Consider the following 25,865-nt stretch of genomic DNA (forward strand, 5'->3'; position numbering starts at 1 on the left):
ATCAGAGACTGTAACGTTCTTTGCTTCACAGAAACATGGCTCACTGGAGAGACGCTATCGGAGGCGGTGCAGCCAGCGGGTTTCTCCACGCATCGTGCCGACAGAAACAAACATCTTTCTGGTAAGAGGAGGGGCGGGGGCGTATGCCTTATGGCTAAAGAGACATGGTGTGATGAAAGAAACATACAGGAACTCAAATCCTTCTATTCACCTGATTTAGAATTCATCGATGGCTCTGAGCGAACTTTATATGACTCTTTGCAAACTGGAATCCATTTATCCGGAGGCTGCATTCATTGTAGCTGGGAATTTTAACAAGGCTAATCTGAAAACAAGACTCCCTAAATTTTATCAGCATATCGATTGCGCAACCAGGGGTGGAAAAACCTTGGATCATTGTTACTCTAACTTCTGCGACGCATATAAGGCCCTGCCCCGCCCTCCTTTCGGAAAAGCTGACCACGACTCAATTTTGTTGATCCCTGCCTACAGACAGAAACTAAAAAAAGAAGCTCCCACACTGAGGTCTGTCCAACACTGGTCCGACCAAGCTGACTCCACACTCCAAGACTGCTTCCATCACGTGGACTGGGGTATGTTTCGTATTGCGTCAGATAACAACATTGACGAATACGCTGATTCGGTGTGCGAGTTCATTAGAACGTGCATTGAAGATGTCGTTCCCATAGCAACGATTAAAACATTCCCTAACCAGAAACCGTGGATTGATGGCAGCATTCGCGTGAAACTGAAAGCGCGAACCACTGCTTTTAATCAGGGCAAGGTGACTGGTAACATGACCGAATACAAACAGTGCAGCTATTCCCTCCGCAAGGCTATCAAACAAGCTAAGCGTCAGTACAGAGACAAAGTAGAATCTCAATTCAACGGCTCAGACACAAGAGGTATGTGGCAGGGTCTACAGTCAATCATGGACTACAAGAAGAAAACCAGCCCACTCACGGACCAGGATGTCTTGCTCCCAGGCAGACTAAATAACTTTTTTGCCCGCTTTGAGGACAATACAGTGCCACTGACACGGCCTGCAACGGAAACATGCGGACTCTCCTTCACTGCAGCCGAGGTGAGTAAGATATTTAAACGTGTTAACCCTCGCAAGGCTGCAGGCCCAGACGGCATCCCCAGCCGCGCCCTCAGAGCATGCGCAGACCAGCTGGCCGGTGTGTTTACGGACATATTCAATCAATCCCTATACCAGTCTGCTGTTCCCACATGCTTCAAGAGGGCCACCATTGTTCCTGTTCCCAAGAAAGCTAAGGTAACTGAGCTAAACGACTACCGCCCGTATCACTCACTTCCGTCATCATGAAGTGCTTTGAGAGACTAGTCAAGGACCATATCAGCTCCACCCTACCTGACACCCTAGACCCACTCCAATTTGCTTACCGCCCAAATAGGTCCACAGACGATACAATCTCAACCACACTGCACAAACCCATCTGGACAAGAGGAATACCTATGTGAGAATGCTGTTCATCGACGACAGCTCGGCATTCAACACCATAGTACCCTCCAAGCTCGTCATCAAGCTCGAGACCCTGGGTCTCGACCCCGCCCTGTGCAACTGGGTACTGGACTTCCTAACGGGCCGCCCCCAGGTGGTGAGGGTAGGCAACAACATCTCCACCCCGCTGATCCTCAACACTGGGGCCCCACAAGGGTGCGTTCTGAGCCCTCTCCTGTACTCCCTGTTCACCCACGACTGCGTGGCCACGCACGCCTCCAACTCAATCATCAAGTTTGCGGACGACACAACAGTGGTAGGCTTGATTACCAACAACGACGAGACGGTCTACAGGGAGGAGGTGAGGGCCCTCGGAGTGTGGTGTCAGGAAAATAACCTCACACTCAACGTCAACAAAACTAAGGAGATGATTGTGGACTTCAGGAAACAGCAGAGGGAACACCCCCCTATCCACATCGACGGAACAGTAGTGGAGAGGGTAGCAAGTTTTAAGTTCCTCAGCATACACATCACAGACAAACTGAATTGGTCCACTCACACAGACAGCATCGTGAAGAAGGCGCAGCAGCGCCTCTTCAACCTCAGGAGGCTGAAGAAATTTGGCTTGTCACCAAAAGCACTCACAAACTTCTACGGATGCACAATCGAGAGCATCCTGGCGGGCTGTATCACCGCCTGGTACGGCAACTGCTCCGCCCACAACCGTAAGGCTCTCCAGAGGGTAGTGAGTTCTGCACAACGCATCACCGGGGGCAAACTACCTGCCCTCCAGGACACCTACACAACCCGATGTCACAGGAAGGCCAAAAAGATCATCAAGCACAACAACCACCCGAGCCACTGCCTGTTCCCCCCGCTATCATCCAGAAGGCGAGGTCAGTACAGGTGCATCTGGGACCGAGAGACTGAAAAACAGCTTCTATCTCAAGGCCATCAGACTGTTGAACAGCCATCACTAACATTGAGTGACTGATTCCAACATACTGACTCAAATCTCTAGCCACTTTAATAATTACAAATTGGATGTAATAAATGTATCACTAGTCACTTTAAACAATGCCACTTTATATAATGTTTACATACCCTTCATTACTCATCTCATATATATATATACTGTACTCTATACCATCGACTGCATCCTGCCTATGCCGTTCGGCCATCGCTCATCCATATATTTATATGTACATATTCTTATTCATTCCTTTAAGGTAGTTGTTGTGAAATTGTTAGATTACTTGTTACATATTACTGCATGGTCAGAACTAGATGATTTGATTTGTGCATTACCAAATTTACTTGAAATTATTTTGCTGCAACACTGCATCCAAGTTACTTGACATAGGCGTTTCAAAGAGTTGTCAGTCAAGTCAAGCTGATGAATGTACATCTTTCCAAATTTCCGGTAGTTAGCCATAAAAAAAATGCATTTCTATCCCCATAAAATATTATGGGAGATGTTTTACTCACTCAAAAGGCTATTTTACATGGCAATCAGAATGACTGTTTGGGACCTTTAAGAGAACGCCATCAGCAGATATACTGCACATTGACTTCTGTCGCGCAGGTAATTTCTTTAACCAGCCGCAGGCCGCTTGATCTTGAAAAATGTTGGATAGTCTCCATAGCAACAGTGCATGATCAACTGTATTGAATGTTTTCCACATAACAATATAAAGGTAAAGGGGGATACCAAGTCAGTTGTCCATCTAAATCTATTCAACTGAAATGTGTCTTCCACATTTAACCCAACCCCTCTGAATCAGAGGGCAGAGCAGTGCTGTTTCCTGTGTAGTGTGTTAACTATGTAATTTATTAATAACTATGACATTGGTGTCCTGGCCTAAAGCCTGACTGGTGAGCATTCAGAATACATTTTCCATCTAAAAAAGGACCGCAGTTGAGAACGTATCAAGAGTTCTAATATTTCCACTAGACATGAACGTTTTGAAATTGGGCGATAATTATTAAGATTGCAGGGCTCACCACCTTTGTGGAGCGGGAGAACAAGGGCCACCTTCCACACCTTAGAAATAATACCCAAGAGAATGGATAGATACAAAATGTGTCAAAGGCTCCACAATCAGAGGTGCAGGAAGCCGTAGAAGACACAGGTCAAGCATGTCTGCCCAAGATGATTTCTTTACATCAATAATTAAGAGAGCATCCAGAACTTCCCTAGTTGTGACTTGAAGAAAAGAGAACAGTGGGTTACCATTTACAGTAGCAGGCAAGTCTGTGATTAAACAGGGGTGTATCAGAGATGAGCTTGTTTCATGAACAGTCTTTTCAGAGATGTCCTTATTACTGCTATTTCCCCTTTCAAATAAATGGCCCGCTGCAATAAAATGTTGGTTAAACGCGTCGGTTATTTCAGTTTTGTCTGTTATAGTATTGGAGTTAAATAGAACCTCATTGGGCAGAGAGGTGTGGCTGCTTCTTTTTAGCAATTTATTAGCCTTCCAAAACATAGCTGAATAGTCACAAGGGTCAGGAATAGAATTAATGAAATAGATTGATTTAGTCCATTTAATGGAAGCTGAAGTTGTCTGAAGGTGAGCCAGTTAACAGAGCTACCAGTGTGTCTTGTTTCAGACCAAGCTTTCTTCCTTAGCTGAATTAACTCGGCAAGTTCAGGCGTTGACCAAGGGTTGGCCCTATCTTTAATTCTTAATCTCTTCATAGAGGTACAGCGATAAACATACTAGAAAATTGTTAAAGGGCAAGTTCCATGTCCGGACTCTCATTAACACCAAGAAACCTGAATGGTAAAGGTCATGTAAGAACCCTTGCGTATGGAAATGTTTATTTTAATAACAAGGCGTGGTTTAGTTTTAGACATCTTGTGTTTCTGACATAGACTATGGGACAGTGATCACCAAGGTCCATATCAAAACACTACTAGTTGACTATTTATGAGGGTTATTTGTAAGTATGAGATCAATCAGAGTTGATTTAGCAGGACTTTTACATTCAAATGAGTGGGCTCTGAAATCAGTTCAGATCAATACATGCTGATTTAACCCTTGTGTTGTATTAAGGGTAAAAAATGACCCGCCACTAAGTTTAACAGCAGAGAAAACCCCCTAAATTATATTTTTTCACATTGAAATTCGATTACTTTTCCTAGAGTGACCCCAAAATTAGAAAAAGTGAAACATCGCCTTTGTTCATATTTCCATGAAAGCTGTACACCACCAGGGTACAAAGATTGTCTTAGGGTAATTTATGACCCGGCAGTTATAAAATCATTTACACACACACACACACACACACACACACACACACACACACACACACACACACACACACACACACACACACACACACACACACACACACACACACACACACACACACACACACACACACACACACACACACACACACACAGAGAGAGAGATTGTGTGCTACTGATTGAACAACACTAAAACGTTATTGTGCATGTGCAGCATCTCCCCTCCATGACCCCACACATCGCACAAGTTCACAGACAAAATAAACTACATTTCATATAATAAACATTTCAGCCATGAGTGCATGTTTCAATGCACAACAGGTAGTAGATCGGATTTTTCTTTCAGATGTCTAGGAGGAACAAGAGAACAATTATTTAGTAGAGGAGGTATCTGAAGAAGAAGATAGGGAAGAATACAACCCAGAGCACGATGCATCATCTTCAGATGAAGAAGAAATCCCCCAAGCTGAAAGAGACATTTTTGTCAAAGAACAGCAAAATAACATGGTCCTTGTCACCGTATGATAACCAGGGCAGGATGGCAGCACAACATTTCATACGGATGACACCTACATAGGGCTGCTAATCTTAGCGGGTGAGTATTGGTCCCGAGGCGAGGCTACATGTAGTCTCTGGGATGCAAAGAGTGGAAGGGAATTTTAGATGCCAGTGAAAGTCTTTCACACTTTCTCAAGAATGCTACAATTTGATAACCGTGAGTCAAGACCTGCAAGACGTGTGAGAGACAAACTGGTGGCCATAAGAGAGGTGAAGGAGAAGTGGGTGGAGCATCTGCCATACCTCTACAATCCTGGGCCTGAAGTAACAGTGGAGGAGCAACTGATTCCATTCAGAAGTACATTTTTACTTTCATATCTGTAATATAAGGGATTTCCACTGTTCATTTTATTATGTATTGCTGTAATGTCATTGATTTATGTGATTGTTTTCTGTGACCCTGATACTAATTACGGATTACTTTCAGGCAGTATATGCCCAGCAAGCCAGCAAAGTATGGCATCAAGATATGTGTGGCCTGTAACACACAATTCAGCTACGCTTGGAAGATGCAAGTCTACACAGGGAAGCCGACCAGTGGAGGCCCGGAGAAAAAACAGGGGATGCGGGTTGTGCTTGATGTGACAGATGGACTGACGGGGCACAATGTCATGTCTGACAATTTCTTCACCTCTTTTAAAGTCAGCCAGCAGCTCCTGAAGAGGAAGATCACCATGGTTGGCAGTTAGAAATAACAAGTCTGAGCTCCCCACTGCACTCCTCGCAAGGGGGAGAGGGGCCTTTCTCATCAAAGTTTGCCTTCACCCCCACCACCATTCCAGTTTCTTACCTCCAAAGATGAACAAGAATGTGGTTCTCCTAAGCACACTGCACAAAACGGTTAAGATCAGTGACAGGAAACCAGCCATAATCCTGGACTACAACCACAACAAAGGAGGCACGGACAACCTGGACAAAGTGATTGGAACTTACAACTGTAGGAGGATGACTGCCCGCTGGCCCCTGGTCATCTTCCACAACATCATTGATGTGTCCTCATACAATGCCTTCATGATATGGGACAAGATCAACCCTACCTGGATGCCTGATAAACGGAACAGGAGGAGGGTGTTCCTGGAGCAGCTGAGAGAGACAATTGTAACCCCACACATTCAAAGAAGGGAGCGCCTTCTCTGCAAAGCAGCCTCTGCAGCGCTTGTGAAAGCTGTCCTGATCCAACTGAGGCTGGAGCTTTTATTATGTATTGCTGTAATGTCATTGATTTATGTGATTGTTTTCTGTGACCCTGATACTAATTACGGATTACTTTCAGGCAGTATATGCCCAGCAAGCCAGCAAAGTATGGCATCAAGATATGTGTGGCCTGTAACACACAATTCAGCTACGCTTGGAAGATGCAAGTCTACACAGGGAAGCCGACCAGTGGAGGCCCGGAGAAAAAACAGGGGATGCGGGTTGTGCTTGATGTGACAGATGGACTGACGGGGCACAATGTCATGTCTGACAATTTCTTCACCTCTTTTAAAGTCAGCCAGCAGCTCCTGAAGAGGAAGATCACCATGGTTGGCAGTTAGAAATAACAAGTCTGAGCTCCCCACTGCACTCCTCGCAAGGGGGAGAGGGGCCTTTCTCATCAAAGTTTGCCTTCACCCCCACCACCATTCCAGTTTCTTACCTCCAAAGATGAACAAGAATGTGGTTCTCCTAAGCACACTGCACAAAACGGTTAAGATCAGTGACAGGAAACCAGCCATAATCCTGGACTACAACCACAACAAAGGAGGCACGGACAACCTGGACAAAGTGATTGGAACTTACAACTGTAGGAGGATGACTGCCCGCTGGCCCCTGGTCATCTTCCACAACATCATTGATGTGTCCTCATACAATGCCTTCATGATATGGGACAAGATCAACCCTACCTGGATGCCTGATAAACGGAACAGGAGGAGGGTGTTCCTGGAGCAGCTGAGAGAGACAATTGTAACCCCACACATTCAAAGAAGGGAGCGCCTTCTCTGCAAAGCAGCCTCTGCAGCGCTTGTGAAAGCTGTCCTGATCCAACTGAGGCTGGAGCTGGGGCAGGCAAGAGGAGGAGATGCCAATTTTGACACCCAAGGAAGGACTGTAACAAATACTATATGCTGCACATGTGAGAAATGCATCTGCAAAGACCATGCACACACACTTGCATACTGTCCAACATGTGCTAATTAGAGTTGATTGTTTTATGTTTTTCATGTTTTTGTTTTGTATCTATTATCTTATTCCTATTCATTGTTGTTGTTTATACACCTTGTGGGTGTGGGCAATGATTTAAAAAATAGAAGAAGACTAGTATTTTGTAGTTGAATTCCTCATTGTACAGTATAAGAATATATCACTATGTTGCCAAAAAAGTTCAAGACTTATTGTTTCCCTTCAATAAAATGCATTCAAATCTATATTCTGCACATTTCTGCTACTTTCTTAGGCTATACAAGTACTATATCTTGCTAAGCCAATTATGTTTACACCTATGCAGTACCTTTAGCAATAATAATAATAAACCAAATCAAATCAAAGTTTGTCACGTGCGCCAAGTACAACAGGTGTAGACCTTACAGTGAAATGCTTACTTACAGGCTCTAACCAATAGTGCAAAATGTGTGTAAGTAAAGAAATAAAACAACAGTAAAAAGACATTAGCAAGGCTATATACAGACACCGGTTAGTCATGCTTATTGACTTAGTATGTACATCTAGATATGGTTAAAGTGACTATGCATATATGATGAACAGAGAGTAGCAGTAGCGTAAAAAGAGGGGTTGGCGGGTGGTGGGACACAATGCAGATAGCCCGGTTAGCCAATGTGCAGGAGGGTCGGAGGCTGAGCAATTGCCGTACCAGGCAGTGATGCAACCAGTCAGGATGCTCTCGATGTTGCAGCTGTAGAACCTTTTGAGGATCTCAGGACCCATGCCAAATCTTTTTAGTTTCCTGAGGGGGAATAGGCTTTGTCGTGCCCTCTTCACGACTGTCTTGGTGTGTTTGGACCATTCTAGTTTGTTGTTGATGTGGACACCAAGGAACCTGAAGTTCTCAACATGCTTCACTACAGCCCCGTCGATGAGAATGGGGTGTGCTCGGTGCTCCATTTCCTGTAGTCCACAATCATCTCCTTAGTCTTGGTTATGTTGAGGGATAGGTTGTTATTCTGGCACCACACGGCCAGGTCTCTGACCACCTCCCTGTAGGCTGGCTCGTCGTTGTCGGTGATCAAACCTACCACTGTTGTGTCGTCTGCAAACTTAATGATGGTGATGGAGTCGTGCCTGGCCATGCAGTCGTGTGTGAACAGGGAGTACAGGAGGGGACTGAGCACACACCCCTGGGGAGCTCCAGTGTTGAAGATCAGCGTAGCAGATGTGTTGCTACCTACCCTCACCACCTGGGGCGGCCAGTCAGGAAGTCCCGGATCCAGTTGCAGAGGGAGGTGTTTAGTCCCAGGTTCCTTAGCTTAGTGATGAGCTGTACTTTAGTAAAGAAAACTATCATGACAGGTGTGTTGTAATAAAAATGAGCGATGGCCACTGATTAAATGCATTCTTTCTGCATTGTGAAGAGGGAAAACCAATATATTCACAAAGTTTGTGATGAATGACAGGTTATTTCTTCATGCAAAATAGATTTGGGGTTTAAAATTCAATCAAGCTGCTATATTTTAGGGGTTTAGTAAAGGCGGGTCATTTTTGACCCTTAGGACAAGGGGAGTGTACAGAATGTTACACGTGACTACACAAGGTATAAGACTCAGATGCTCCTATATCACTATTTCAGAGGCTATGAATGGGGTGAGTGGTTCAGAGGCAGCATTGATTGCTCCTGCTGTGGCAGAGGGAGGGCCATTGGTCCCTGCAGCATAGAAATTAACAACATGTATAACTACGTAGTAGCTCAAATTGCTTTGGAAGTAAGACATTGAGAGATTGCGTAGCCTTAAAGTTTTATTTTTTTACTTTATTTATATATTTTCAGATATAACAACAAAAACCGTACAACCCCAAACCCTCATTCTCCCATCCATCCATCCATCACCTCCCTCCCTCCAACCCTTCACTCCCTCCATCCAAACCACCCACCCGCCAATGCATCTATAAAAGTAAGCTAAATAGGAAAGAAAAACAGAAACAAAAAGTAATTGAAACAAAAACGGAGAAAAAAAAGTTCAATTAAAATTCTTATCAGCACAAATGGCCACTAGACAGACATGACTGCTTGCCAAACTATACAAAGTTACACTAAGTAAGACAGGCTCTCCACATTGTAAATTCAGCAAAAAAAAGAAACGCCCTCTCAACTGCGTTTATTTTCAGCAAACGTAGCATGTGTATATATTTGTATGAACATAACAAGATTCAACAACTGAGACATAAACTGAACAAGATCGACACACATGTAACTAACAGAAATTGAATAATGTGTCCTTGAACAAAGGGGGGGTCAAAATCAAAAGTAGTATTCATGGCTTGGAATTTTAGTCACAATACTGTTTTGAACATTATTTTAGGACTGATGCCCAACAGCATTCTGCTCAATTGGCATGGAGTAAAATTTCATCAAAAGTGTATTAAAGTTGTCATGCAGGTGAATGAGGACCCAAAAGCGACTTGGCGAAAACAGAGTATTTAATCCAGAATAAACTTTACAAAACAAAAAGCATAATACTACACGTAAAGACAAGAACAGACTGGAGACTTGATCGAGAACTGCAGGTTGCCTCGGGAAGGCACTTGAACCTAGCAGACTCAGACACCTGCTCACCACGCAGCATCTGAGGGAAACACGACACGACAGGGCAAAACATTGACACAGCACGGTGAATTATAAATGAGGATCCGACAGGGCAGGTACGGGAAACAAGGAGTGAAATAGGGACTCTAATCAGGGAAAAGGATCGGGAACAGGTGTGGGAAGACTAAATGATGATTAGGGGAATAGGAACAGCTGGGAGCAGGAACGGAACGATAGAGAGAAGAGAGAGCGAGAGAGTGAGAGAGGGAGGGGAGAGAGAGGGATAGAAAGAGGGAAAGAACCTAATAAGACCAGCAGAGGGAAACGAATAGAATGGGAAGCACAGGGACAAGACAAGATAATAAATGACAAAACATGACAGTACCCCCACTCACCGAGCGCCTCCTGGCGCACTCGAGGAGGAATCCTGGCGGCAACGGAGGAAATCATCAATGAGTGAACGGTCCAGCACGTCCCCCGAGACGGAACCCAACTCCTCTCCTCAGGACCGTAACCCTCCCAATCCACTAAGTATTGGTGACCCCGTCCCCGAGAACGCATGTCCATGATCTTATGTACCTTGTAAATAGGTGCGCTCGACAAGGACGGGAGGGGGAGGAAGACGAACGGGGGTGCGAAGAAAGGGCTTAACACAGGAGACATGGAAGACAGGATGGACGCGACGAAGATGTCGCGGAAGAAGCCTTGACGACCTGGGAGACACGGAACGGACCAATGAACCGCGGAGTCAACTTACGAGAAGCTGTCGTAAGAGGAAGGTTGCGAGTGGAAAGCCACACTCTCTGGCCGCAACAATACCTAGGACTCTTAATCCTGCGTTTATTGGCGGCTCTCACAGTCTGTGCCCTGTAGCGGCAAAGTGCAGACCTCACCCTCCTCCAGGTGCGCTCACAACGTTGGACAAACGCTTGAGCGGAGGGAACGCTGGACTCGGCAAGCTGGGATGAGAACAGAGGAGGCTGGTAACCCAGACTACTCTGAAACGGAGATAACCCGGTAGCAGACGAAGGAAGCGAGTTGTGAGCGTATTCTGCCCAGGGGAGCTGTTCTGCCCAAGACGCAGAGTTTCTGAAAGAAAGGCTGCGTAGTATGCGACCAATCGTCTGATTGGCCCTCTCTGCTTGACCGTTAGACTGGGGATGAAACCCGGAAGAGAGACTGACGGACGCACCAATCAAACGACAGAACTCCCTCCAAAACTGTGACGTGAATTGCGGGCCTCTGTCTGAAACGGCGTCTAACGGGAGGCCATGAATTCTGAACACATTCTCGATAATGATTTGTGCCGTCTCCTTAGCGGAAGGAAGTTTAGCGAGGGAATGAAATGTGCCGCCTTAGAGAACCTATCGACAACCGTAAGAATCAGTCTTCCCCGCAGACAAAGGCAGACCGGTAATGAAGTCTAGGGCGATGTGAGACCATGGTCGAGAAGGAATGGGGAGCGGTCTGAGACGACCGGCAGGAGGAGAGTTACCCGACTTAGTCTGCGCGCAGTCCGAACAAGCAGCCACGAAACGGCGCGTGTCACGCTCCTGAGTCGGCCACCAAAATCGCTGGCGAATTGCCTTGACCAGCTAACTTGGCAGAGTGAGCCCACTGAAGAACAGCCAGACGAGTGGAAACAGGAAAAAAGGAGGTTACTAGGACAAGTGCACGGCGACGCAGTGTGCGTGAGTGCTTGCTTAACCTGTCTTTCAATTCCCAGACTGTCAACCCGACAACACGCCCATAAGGAAGAATCCCTCGGGATCAGTAGAAGCCACAGAAGAACTAAACAGACGGGATAAGGCATCAGGCTTGGTGTTCTTGCTACCCGGACGGTAAGAAATCACAAACTCGAAACGAAGCGAAAAACAACGCCCAACGAGCTTGACGGGCATTAAGTCGTTTGGCAGAACGGATGTACTCAAGGTTCTTATGGTCTGTCCAAACGACAAAAGGAACGGTCGCCCCTCCAACCACTGTCGCCATTCGCCTAGGGCTAGCGGATGGCGAGCAGTTCACGGTTACCCACATCATAGTTGCGCTCAGATGGCGACAGGCGATGAGAAAAATAAGCGCAAGGATGAACCTTATCGTCAGACTGGAAGCGCTGGGATAGAATGGCTCCCACGCCTTCTGAAGCGTCAACCTCGACAATGAATTGTCTAGTGACGTCAGAGTGCGAGGATAGGAGCGGACGTAAAACGTTCTTTTAGAAGATCAAAAGCTCCCTGGGCGGAACCGGACCACTTAAAACACGTCTTGACAGAAGTAAGAGCTGTGAGAGGGGCAGCAACTTGACCGAAATTACGAATGAAACGCCGATAGAAATTAGCGAAACCTGCGCTGCAACTCGACACGTGACCTTGAACGGGCCAATCACTGACAGCTTGGACCTTAGCGGAATCCATCTGAATGCCTTCAGCGGAAATAACGGAACCGAGAAAAGTAACGGAGGAGACATGAAAAGAACACTTCTCAGCCTTTACGTAGAGACAATTCTCTAAAAGGCGCTGTAGAACACGTCGAACGTGCTGAACATGAATCTCGAGTGACGGTGAAAAAATCAGGATATCGTCAAGATAGACAAAAACAAAGATGTTCAGCATGTCTCTCAGAACATCATTAACTAATGCCTGAAAAACAGCTGGCGCATTGGCGAGACCAAACGGCAGAACCCGGTACTCAAAATGCCCTAACGGAGTGTTAAACGCCGTTTTCCACTCGTCCCCCTCTCTGATGCGCACGAGATGGTAAGCGTTACGAAGGTCCAACTTAGTAAAGCACCTGGCTCCCTGCAGAATCTCGAAGGCTGATGACATAAGGGGAAGCGGATAACGATTCTTAACCGTTATGTCATTCAGCCCTCGATAATCCACGCAGGGCGCAGAGTACCGTCCTTCTTCTTAACAAAAAAGAACCCCGCCCCGGCCGGAGAGGAAGAAGGCACTATGGTACCGGCGTCAAGAGACACAGATAAATAATCCTCGAGAGCCTTACGTTCGGGAGCCGACAGAGAGTATAGTCTACCCCGAGGAGGAGTGGTCCCCGGAAGGAGATCAATACTACAATCATACGACCGGTGAGGAGGAAGGGAGTTGGCTCGGGACCGACTGAAGACCGTGCGCAGATCATGATATTCCTCCGGCACTCCTGTCAAATCGCCAGGTTCCTCCTGAGAAGTGGGGACAGAAGAAATGGGAGGGATGGCAGACATTAAGCACTTCACATGACAAGATACGTTCCAGGATAGGATAGAATTACAAGACCAATTAATAGAAGGATTATGACATACTAGCCAGGGATGACCCAAAACAACAGGTGTGAAAGGTGAATGAAAAATCAAAAAAGAAATAGTCTCACTGTGGTTACCAGATACTGTGAGAGTTAAAGGTAGTGTCTCAAATTTGATACTGGGAAGATGACTACCATCTAAGGCAAACATGGGCGTAGGCTTGTCTAACTGTCTGAAAGGAATGTTATGTTTCCGAACCCATGCTTCGTCCATGAAACAACCCTCAGCCCCAGAGTCAATCAAGGCACTGCATGTAGCACCAACCGGTCCAGCGTAGATGGACCGACATAGTAGTACAAGATCTAGATGAAGAGACCTGAGTAGTAGCGCTCACCAGTAGCCCTCCGCTTACTGATGGGCTCTGGCCTCTTACTGGACATGAATTAACAAAATGTCCATCAAATCCGCAATAGAGGCACAGGCGGTTGGTGATCCTCCGTTCCCTCTCCTTAGTCGAGATGCGAATCCCTCCCAGCTGCATGGGCTCAGTCTCAGAGCCAGAGGAGGGAGATGGTTGCGATGCGGAGCAGGGAAACACCGTTGATGCGAGCTCTCTTCCACGAGCCTGGTGACGAAGATCTACCCGTCGTTCTATGCGGATGGCGAGAGCAATCAAAGAGTCCACACAGGAAGGAACCTCCCGAGAGAGAATCTCATCTTTGACCACTGTGTGGAGTCCCTCCAGAAAACGAGCGAGCAGCGCCGGCTCGTTCCAGTCACTAGAGGCAGCAAGAGTACGAAACTCTATAGAGTAATCCGTTATGGATCGATCACCTTGGCATAGGGAAGCCAGGACCCTAGAAGCCTCCCCACCAAAAACTGAACGGTCAAAAACCCGAATCATCTCCTCTTTAAAGTTCTGGTAATTGTTAGAACAATCAGCCCTTGCCTCCCAGATAGCTGTGCCCCACTCTCGGGCCCGGCCAGTAAGGAGTGAAATGACGTAAGCAACCCGAGCTCTCTCTCTAGAGTATGTGTTGGGTTGGAGAGAGAACACAATCTCACACTGGGTGAGAAAGGAGCGGCACTCAGTGGGCTGCCCGGAGTAGCAAGGTGGGTTATTAACCCTAGGTTCTGGAGACTCGGCAGGCCAGGAAGTAACAGGTGGCACGAGACGGAGACTCTGGAACTGTCCAGAGAGGTCGGAAACCTGAGCGGCCAGGTTCTCCACGGCATGGCGAGCAGCAGACAATTCCTGCTCGTGTCTGCCGAGCATGGCTCCTTGGATCTCGACGGCAGTGTTACGAGCGTCTGTAGTCGCTGGGTCCATTCCTCGGTCGGATCCTTCTGTCATGCAGGTGAATGAGGACCCAAAAGCGACTTGGCGAAAACAGAGTATTTAATCCAGAATAAACTTTACAAAACAAAAAGCATAATACTACACGTAAAGACAAGAACAGACTGGAGACTTGATCGAGAACTGCAGGTTGCCTCGGGAAGGCACTTGAACCTAGCAGACTCAGACACCTGCTCACCACGCAGCATCTGAGGGAAACACGACACGACAGGGCAAAACATTGACACAGCACGGTGAATTATAAATGAGGATCCGACAGGGCAGGTACGGGAAACAAGGAGTGAAATAGGGACTCTAATCAGGGAAAAGGATCGGGAACAGGTGTGGGAAGACTAAATGATGATTAGGGGAATAGGAACAGCTGGGAGCAGGAACGGAACGATAGAGAGAAGAGAGAGCGAGAGAGTGAGAGAGGGAGGGGGAGAGAGAGGGATAGAAAGAGGGAAAGAACCTAATAAGACCAGCAGAGGGAAACGAATAGAATGGGAAGCACAGGGACAAGACAAGATAATAAATGACAAAACATGACAAAAGTGGCTTGGAAATACAATACATTTCTACCTTTTGTCATCATTGTGATGTAACCAGATTGACTGTAGATGCAGTAAAACGTTAGCTAGCTAGTTAATATTGAGGGGAGACCAACAGATTTTTAGCTAGCTAAAGTTATCATTGCTAGCTATTTTTGATGAACTTTGCTTACTAATAAAAACATTTTCATATGTATTAAGTAAATTGAACAACATGATAATGATGGCAAAGTTTCTTCCTACCAACTACACTGAACAAAAATATAAACGTAACATGTAAAGTGTTTGTCCCATGTGTCATGAGCTGAAATAAAAGATCCCAGAAATGTTCCATATGCAAAAAACGCTTATTTCTCTCATATCAAGATGCTGAATAAACAGCATGATCATTACATAGGTGCACCTTGTGCTGAGGAAAATAAAAGGCCACTCTAAAATGTGCAGTTTTATCACACAACATAATGCCACAGATGTTTTAAGTTCTGAGGTAGAGTGTAATTGTCATGCTGACAGCAGGAAATTCCACCAGAGCTGTTAGGGACTATTGGGACAAATGGCCTGTTCCTGGTGCTTCATTGGCCCTGATAGCCACTCAGCTAGGGAAACTGGAACTACAAGTGGTGTGCTGCTGTTATGACATCGTGCCAGAGAATTGAATGTTTATTTCTCTACCACAAGCCGCCTCCAACATCATTTTAGAGAATTTGGCAGTACCTCCAACCAGTCTCACAACCACAGACCTTGTGTAACCACGCCAGCCCAGGACCTCCACGTCCAGCTTCTTCACCTGCGGGATCGTTCGAGACCAGCCACCCGGGTAGCTGATGAAACTGTGGGTTTGCACAACCAAATCATTTCTGCACAAATTGCCAGAAACAGTCTCAGGGAAGCTCATATGCATGCTCGTCATCACCAGGGTCTTGTCCTGACTGCAGTTTGGCGTCGTAACTGACTTCAGTGGGCAAATGCTTACCTTTGATGGTCACTGGCACACGGAAGAAGTGTGCTCTTCACGGATGAATCCCGGTTTCAACTTTACCGGACAGATGGCAGACAGCATGTATGTGGTCGTGTAGGCGAGCGGTTTGCTGATGTCAACGTTGTGAACAGAACGCCCCAATGTGGTGGTGGGATTATGGTATGGGAAGACATAAGCTACAGACAACAAACACAATTGCATTTTATAAATGGCAATTTGAATGGACAGAGATACCGTGACAAGATCCTGAGGCCCATTGCCGCTCCATCGCCTCATGTTTCAGCATGATAATGCCTGGCCTCATGTTTCAGCATGATAATGCCTGGCCTCATGTTTCAGCATGATAATGCCTGGCTCATGTTTCAGCATGATAATACCTGGCCTCATGTTTCAGCATGATAATGCCTGGCTTCATGTTTCAGCATGATAATACCTGGCCTCATGTTTCAGCATGATAATGCCTGGCCTCATGTTTCAGCATGATAATGCCTGGCTTCATGTTTCAGCATGATAATACCTGGCCTCATGTTTCAGCATGATAATGCCTGGCTTCATGTTTCAGCATGATAATGCCTGGCCTCATGTTTCAGCATGATAATACCTGGCCTCATGTTTCAGCATGATAATACCTGGCCTCATGTTTCAGCATGATAATGCCTGGCCTCATGTTTCAGCATGATAATGCCTGGCCCTGTGTTGCAATACTGACTGGTTTTCTTATTCACGCCCATATCTAAGGTATCTGTGACCAACAGATGCATATCTGTATTCCCACTCATGTGAAATCCATAGATTAGGGCCTAATGAATGAATTTCAATTCACTGATTTCCTTACAGTATATGAACTGTAACTCAGTAAAATCTAAGACATTATTTCATGTTGCATTTATATTTTTGTTCAGTGTATTTGTCTACTTTAAAAATGTCTTCGACATGTTATTAATGTGTTAGGGTACACTTTTCCCCTTCACCTCTCTAAAATATATGTTTCCGGCTGAATTCACCAGACCATTGAGAGAGGGGGAGAGCCGCCACGGAGTAGGTTTTTACCATCTCTAAATCTGACATGTTGTCAGGACATTAGATCCAGAAGATGGGTGCGTGTAGTGGAACCTCATTTGGCCCCTCTCCAGCTACTGGCAAGCACAATTTTAAATGAGAATAGAAATGGATCTGCTCTGACAGCATTACCAAAACGGATATAAGCAAGAGTAATGCTGGACAGTAAGCCATTTATCTTCACAGGCATAGGAGGGCATGAGGAGGGGTGTAAAGGTGATCAGCTTTATCTCTGCAGCATGACAGGGGCTCTCTCTGACGGCTGATTTGATGACCAAGTCCATCATAACATCGATATCTCTCCTGAGCTCTCATACATGTCAAAATGCCTGGGTTTTAAATCTGCATATGTGGTTTTAGTGAAAGGCTGTCACTCATAACAAGGGACTTATTTCTGGTAGGAGAATCTTATATTAAGATTTATTCCTGCTCACTTTATCCCCATTCTGTGTAGGACATAGATTTAGCCTTGGCATCTTATCAGTTAGAGGACCATACACTGAGTGTACAAAACATTAAGACACCCCTTAAATATTTTATCTTGCCCATTCACCCTCTGAATGGCACACATAAACTCAGCAAAAAAAGAAATGTCCTCTCACTGTCAACTGCGTTTATTTTCAGCAAACTGTGTGTAAATATTTGTGTACATATTTGTATGAACATTCATATGAACATAACTAGATTCAACAACTGAGACATAAACTGAACAAGTTCCACAGACATATGACTAACAGAAATTGAATAATGTGTCCCTGAACAAAGGGGGGTCAAAATCAAAAGTAACAATCTCTAGTATGGCTACCAGCTGCATTAAGTACTGCAGTGCATCTCCTCCTCATGGACTGCACCAGATTTGCCAGTTCTTGCTGAGATGTTACCCCACTCTTCCACCAAGGCACATTTCTGGGGGGAATGGCTCTAGCACTCATCCTCTGATCCAACACGCCCCAGGCGTGCTCAACGGGTTTGAGATCCGGGCTCTTCGCTGGCCATGGCAGAACACTGCCATTCCTGTCTTGCAGGAAATCACGCACAGGACGGGCAGTATGGCTGGTGGCATTGTCATGCTGGAGGGTCATGTCAGGATGAGCCTGCAGGAAGGGTACCACATGAAGGAGGAGGCTGTCTTCCCTGTAACGCACAGCGTTGAGATTGCCTGCAATAACAACAAGCTCAGTCCGATGATCCTGTCATGACGTTGGCCTGGGGTTAGGTTTATGACAGTCCTAAATACCTCTTCCCCCCTTTTTCCTCTCTCTACCCTACTGATGTTACATTTGCAAACCCCTTTGGTTAACATAGAGATTCTGGGAACATCAGAAGGTGGGAGGAAATGAACTATATTCTGGTAATCCGACCAATTGAACATATGCAGTGGTACTTAATGAATATGATGTCAGTTTGGTTGTCATCTGAGACATTCTCATCAATGATAAGATGACATAAACTCTATAGTGTAAAGTCTAAACATCAGAGTTATCGGATTCACATAGAATTGTTGTTCAATTTAAATGTTTGAAAAATGACATTATTCGTGATGGGATGAAATATGATTTTAGCTTCTAAAATGTGAGATTTGGGTTTTCATAAGATAGGGCTCTGCTCAATCAGTGGCCCGCCCCTGTGAAGGAACATGGGCTATAAAACTTTTCAAGCACGCCCTCCTCTCCCTTCCTATATAAAGCCTTGACGACAATATAACCTCCCGTTCCGAGGATGTGAGGACGACGGTCCGATGTCAGAATGGTCCAGATAATAACTACAGAACGAAGCCAACATCAGCGTGAGCTTTGGTTGCGAACTTTGAATTCTTATTCACTACAGAAGTGATACCTCCTAGCCTTTGAGTTAGCAACAGCAGCTGCAAACGAGGGTTAGGAAGGAACAGACAGAGTATCCCGTCTATCACAAAACGACATTACTACAACGTATTCAATTGACCACCAGAGACATTATTCAAAGGACAACGGACTCGGTTTGGCAACACGGCCTTCCATCTTCCATCTAAATATTTATTGCATTTTCCTTTTCCAAATGGGCGGTAATTTAGAATGCATAAGATACTGTATTTACGATAGCACAGCTTCGCCCTTTGTTCCTCAGTCTTCCCGCTCTTTCACTCAAACCCAGCCCCTTTTCTTTTGTGTAACAAGCTGTCACATCTGTTCTGCCCGCCAGGGATGTTTTCTTTTATGACGTAATTTGTAATCAAGTTATGATTAATTATGTGTATGTGTAATTCCGTGTGATTAGCTAGGTATTTAGTAAATAAATAATTAAACCCAACCTTGCATTGCTGATTTGACTTGTTAGCCAGGGTTCGTGAAGATATCTGAAAGTTGTAAATTCTTGGTTGAGACTGAATTAAGGTGACAATTAATATTGACTGATATTGATGTAAAATATTACTAGGTCTTTAAGAGTTTATTCCGAAGATAACAGCTCACCCTTTCATGGTACCCCAACTCTCTAGTTAAATACATTTACATGATTAGCTCAATCAGGTGATATTAATTACGGATAAATTATTTTATAGAATAGCATGTCATATCACTTAATCCGGCATAGCCAAAGACACGACAATGCTGTGACACACCGCCCCAGACCAGAGTGCAGGTTTCGATGTAACGCTCATTCCTATGACGAATCCAACCATCACCCCTGGTGAGAAAAAAACGTGAAACATTGTCAGTGAAGAGCACTTTTTGAGAGCACCCTTCTGGTCCAGCAACGGTGGGTGAGGACCTGCCTTACAACAGGCCTACATGCCCTCAGTCCAGCCTCTCTCAGCCTATTGCGGACAGTCTGAGCACTGATGGAGGGATTGTGCGTTCCTGGTGTAACCCAGGCTGTTGTTGTTGCCATCCTGTACCTGTCCCGAAGGTGTCATGTTCGGATGTACCGATCCTGTGCAGGTGTTGTTACACATGGTCTGCCACTGCGAGGACAATCAGCTGTCCGTCCTGTCTCCCTGTAGCTCTGTCTTAGGCGTCTCACAGTACAGACATTGCAATTTATTGCCCTGGCCTCATCTGCAGTCCTCATGCCTCTTTAAACGTGCCTAAGGCACGTTTACGCTTTTTCAGAGTCAGTAGAAAGGCCTCTTTAGTGTCCTAAGTTTTCATAACTGTGATCTTAATTGCCTACCGTCTGTAAGCTGTTAGTGTCCACAGGTGCATGTTCATTAATTGTTTACGGTTCATTGAACAAGCATTGGAAACAGTGTTTAAACCCTTTACAATTAAGATCTGTGAGGTTATTTGGATTTTTACGAATTATCTTTGAAAGACTGGGTCCTGAAAAAGGGATGTTTCTTTTTTTGCTGAGTTTATTTATGGGGGACCAGGTTAAGTCAAACTTTTGTCGGGACCCATGCACAATGTATCTAACCTTCTCCAGAGGCAGAGATGACATCACCTCCTTAACCCACAGCATTAAGGAGGAAGCCTTTCCAGACTTCCAGTGAAAGAGGACATTCTGGTCTAGGGGAAGTACCCCAAAAAGGACATGGCAGTGACCGTGTTGGGGTTAACAGTTGTATAGCACATATGTGAGAATGCCTCAAAAATGGGGTCTCAGAGGCAACTCAAATATTGGCATAAACAAAACATGTCGCTGGACTCTAGTGGCATCTCAAACACATGGGGTCAACATTTGGGTATATTTTTGCCAATCCGTCATTTGAGTGATGGACACGGTGCAAAAGTATAAACTGAATAAGCCCATGCCTTATGCAAAATGATGATGTGTGGATAAGCTCAATAGTTTGTTGACATATAGAATCTTGTAGTTCGCCACCTACAGTATGTCTTGCTCCCATGCAGATTTTGTATTTGCAATGGAAGTCAGATTAATGTTCTGTATTATGTCGTATAATCTGGAGATTGTGCCCTTCAGATAAGGGTTAAGATCTAAGCACCTCTCAACGAAACTTAGTTGGCTCGAGTGGAAATTAAGGAAAATGTTTTTTTGGCAAAGCTGATAGTTTGCAGGATTCTAAAAAAGTGGGTATTGGGAATATTATGGTCAACCCTCAGAGTATTGAATGAGATGAATGTGTTATCAACAAATAGGTCACACAAAAACACCAGACCGTTCCTATGCCAGAACTGGAATGTTGTGTCAACGACAAAACTCTTTTACAGTTATGTTAGCACACCTGAAAACAGTTGTGCTGATTAAAGAAGCAATACAACTGGCCTTCTTTGGCTAGTTGAGTATCTGGAGCATCAGCATTTCTGAGTTTGATTACAAGTACATTAGAGTGTCTAGTTTGAGAAACAGACGCCTCACATGTCCTCAACTGGCAAGCTTAATTTATTAGTACCCACAAAACATCAGTCTCAACGTCAACAGTGAAGAGGTGACTACGGGATGCGGGCCTTCTAGGCAGAGTTGCAAAGAAAAATCCATATCTCAGACTGGCCAATAAAAATAAAATATTAAGATGGGCAAAAGAACACAGACATTGGACAGAGGCAGATTGGAAAAAAATGTTATGGACAGACAAATGTAAGTTTGAGGATCACAAAGAAGAACATTCAGGAGATGCAGAAAAAATGAAAAGATGCTGGATGAGTGCTTGACACCATCTGTCAAGCATGGTGGAGGCAATGTGATGCTCTGGGGGTGCTGGTAAAGTGGGAGATTTGTACACTCCATTTGTACACTTATCACTCCATTTTGCAACGCCATGCCATACCCTGTGGACGGCGCTTAATTGGAGCCAATTTCCTCCTACAACAGGACAATGACCCAAAGCACAGCTCCAAACTATGCAATAACTATTTAGAGAAGAAGCAGTCAGCTGGTATTCTGTCTATAATGGAGTGACCAGCACAGTCACCAGATCTCAACCCTGTTGAGCTGTTGTGGGAGCAAGAAGTGCCCATCAAGCCAATCCAACTAGTGGGAGGTGCTTCAGGAAGCATGGGATGAAATCTCATCTTTCCTCAACAAATTGTCAACTAGAATACCAAAGGTCTGCAAGGCTGTCATTGCTGCAAATGGAGGATTCTTTGACGAAAGCAAAGTTTGAAGGACACTATTATTTCAAATAAAAATCATTATTTATAACCTTGTCAACGTCTTGACTATATTTCCTGTTAATTTTGCAACTCATTTCATGTGTGTTTTCATGGAAAACAAGGACATTTCTAAGTGACCCCAGACTTTTTAACGGTAGTGTGTGTGTGTGTGTGTGTGTGTGTGTGTGTGTGTGTGTGTGTGTGTGTGTGTGTGTGTGTGTGTGTGTGTGTGTGTGTGTGTGTGTGTGTGTGTGTGTGTGTGTGTGTGTGTGTGTGTGTGTGTGTGTGTGTGTGTATTAGAGGTCGGCCGATTAATCGGAATGGCCGATTAATTAGGGCCGATTTCACGTTTTCATGACAATCGGGAATCGGTATTTTTAGACACAAGTTTTGGCCGATTTTTTGAATGTATTTTTTTTGTATTTAATTTGTTTATTTTTTATTACACCTTAATTTAGCTAGGCAAGTCAGTTAAAGAACACATTATTTTCAATGACGGCCTAGGAATGGTGGGTTAACTGCCTTGTTCAGGGGCAGAATGACAGCTAGGGGATTCAATCTTGCAACCTTACAGTTAACTCGTCCAACGCTCTAACCACCTGCCTTACATTGCACTCCACGAGGAGACTGCCTGTTACGCGAATGCAGTAAGAAGTCAAGGTAAGTGGCTATCTAGCATTAAATTGATCTTATAAAAAACAATCAATCAACCATAATCAGTAGTTAAACTAGTGAGGGCCCTCGGAGTGTGGTGTCAGGAGAATAACCTCACACTCAACGTCAACAAAACTAAGGAGATGATTGTGGACTTCAGGAAACAGCAGAGGGAACACCCCCCTATCCACATCGATGGAACAGTAGTGGAGAGGGTAGCAAGTTTTAAGTTCCTCGGCATACACATCACAGACAAACTGAATTGGTCCACTCACACAGACAGCATCGTGAAGAAGGCGCAGCAGCGCCTCTTCAACCTCAGGAGGCTGAAGAAATTTGGTTTGTCACCAAAAGCACTCACAAACTTCTACAGATGCACAATCAAGAGCATCCTGGCGGGCTGTATCACCGCCTGGTACGGCAACTGCTCCGCCCTCAACCGTAAGGCTCTCCAGAGAGTAGTGAAGTCTGCATAACGCATCACCGGGGGCAAACTACCTTCCCTCCAGGACACCTACACCACCCGATGTTACAGGAAGGCCATAAAGATCATCAAGGACATCAACCACCCGAGCCACTGCCTGTTCACCCCGCTATCATCCAGAAGGCGAGGTCAGTACAGGTGCATCAAAGCTGGGACCAAGAGACTGAAAAACAGCTTCTATCTCAAGACCATCAGACTGTTAAACAGCCACCACTAACATTGAGTGGCTGCTGCCAACACACTGACACTGACACTGACTCAACTCCAGCCACTTTAATAATGGGAATTGATGGGAAATTATGTAAATATATCACTAGCCACTTTAAACAATGCTACCTTATATAATGTTACTTACCCTACATTATTCATCTCATATTCATACGTATATACTGTACTCTATATCATCGACTGCATCCTTATGTAATACATGTATCACTAGCCACTTTAACTATGCCACTTTGTTTACATACTCATCTCATATGTATATACTGTACTCGATACCATCTACTGTATCTATGCTGCTCTGTACCATCACTCATTCATATATCCTTATGTACATATTCATTATCCCCTTACACTGTGTATAAGACAGTAGTTTTGGAATTGTTAGTTAGATTACTTGTTGGTTATTACTGCATTGTCGGAACTAGAAGCACAATCATTTCGCTACACTCGCATTAACATCTGCTAACCATGTGTATGTGACAAATAAAATTTGATTTGATTTTTAATATCATCAACCATGTGTAGTTATCTAGCGTGTCCTGCGTTGCATATAATCGATGCGGTGCGCATTCGCGAAAAAGGAATGTCGTTGCTCCAACATGTACCTAACCATAAACATCAGTGCCTTTCTTAATAAAATAAATACATAGAAGTATATATTTTTAAACCTGCATATTTAGCTAAAATAAATCCAGGTTAGCAGGCAATATTAACCAGGTGAAATTGTGTCGGAAGCTATACTGTTACACTGACAATACTATAGTGCCTATAAGAACATCCAATAGTCAAAGCTATATGAAATAGAAATGATATAGAGATAAATAGTCCTATAAATACTATATTAACTACAACCTAAAACCTCTTACCTTGGAATATTGAAGTCTCATGTTAAAAGGAACCACCAACTTTCATATGTTCTCATGTTCTGAGCAAGGAACTTAAACGTTAGCTTTTTTATATGGCACATATTGCACTTTTACTTCTCCAACACTTTGTTTTTGCATTATTTAAACTAAATTGTTAAAAAGTGTTACTAAAGTGTTTCATTATTTATGAGGCTAATAAGTGTTCATTCAGTATTGTTGTAATTGTCATTATTACAAATAAATAGATAAATATTTTAGGGTTAGGGAGGCCTCCCGAGAGGGGCAGTGGTACCTGTGCCACTAGAGACCTTGGGTTTGAGTCCAGGCTCTGCCACAGCCAGCCAGATGTCCTTGTCCCATTGCGGGTTAGGGTTAGGTTAGGGTTAGGCGTAGTGCACACTGACACAGTTGCCAGGTGTACGGTGTTTCCTCTGACACATGGTGCAGCTGGGTTAAGTGGGCATTGTGTCAAGAAGCAGTGTGGCTTGGTTGGGTTTTGTTTCGGAGGATGCACGGCTCTCAACCTTCGCCTCTCCCGAGTACGCAGTGATGAGACAAGACTAACTACCAATTGGATACCACGAAATTGGGAAGAAAAGGGCAACAACAAAAAAATGTGGTTTAGGTTTGTGTGTGTATGTCCTCTGTAGCCTCTGCATGGGGTTTGATATTGTTATTTAAACATTTGCAGAACAAACAATGTTTGTGTAACAAAAATGATATATACTGAACAAAAATATGTTCAATATGCAATATGTAAAGTGTTGGTCCAATGTTTCATGAGCTGAAATAAAAGATCCCAGAAATGTTCCATGGGCACAAAATCTTACTTATCTCAAATTGTCTGCACAAATTTGTTTACATCCCCGTTAGTGAGCATCTCTCTTTTGCCAAGGTAACCCATCCACCTGACAGGTGTGGTATATTAAGAAGCTGATTAAACAGCATGATCATTACACAGGTAAACCTTGTGCTGGGGACAATAAAAGGCACTCTAAAATGTGCCGTTTTGTCACACAACACAATGCCACTGTTGTCTTAAGTTTTGAGGAAGCTTGCAATTGGCATGCTGACTGCAGGAATGTCCACCAGAGCTTTTGCCAGAGAATGTAATGTTAATTTATCTACCATAAGCTGCCTCCAACATCGTTTTAGAGAATTTGTCAGTATGTCCAGCCGGCCTCACAACCGCAGACCACGTGTTTCTTCACCTACGGGATCATCTGCGACCAGCCACCCCAGAGTATTTCTGTGTGTAAAAAAGCCCTATACTGGGGGGAAACTAATTCTGATTGGCTGGGCCTGGCTCCCCAGTGGGTGGGTCTTTCACCCAAGTGGATGGGCCTCTCCCTTTCCAGGCCCACCCATAGCTTTGCCCCTGCCCAGTCATGTGAAATCCTTAGATTAGGGCCTAATGAATTTATTTAAA

At 44.7% G+C, this 25,865-nt stretch overlaps 1 protein-coding gene across 1 annotated transcript in view; it reads right to left on the reverse strand.

Moving 5' to 3' along the window:
• The window catches only part of LOC123990702 (rho GTPase-activating protein 18-like), a 55,590-nt gene that overhangs the window by 28,970 nt on the left and 755 nt on the right, over positions 1-25,865 (reverse strand). The window lies entirely within an intron of this gene.

Source organism: Oncorhynchus gorbuscha, linkage group LG12 (genome assembly GCF_021184085.1).
Source record: "Oncorhynchus gorbuscha isolate QuinsamMale2020 ecotype Even-year linkage group LG12, OgorEven_v1.0, whole genome shotgun sequence".
Classification (NCBI taxonomy): domain Eukaryota; kingdom Metazoa; phylum Chordata; class Actinopteri; order Salmoniformes; family Salmonidae; genus Oncorhynchus; species Oncorhynchus gorbuscha.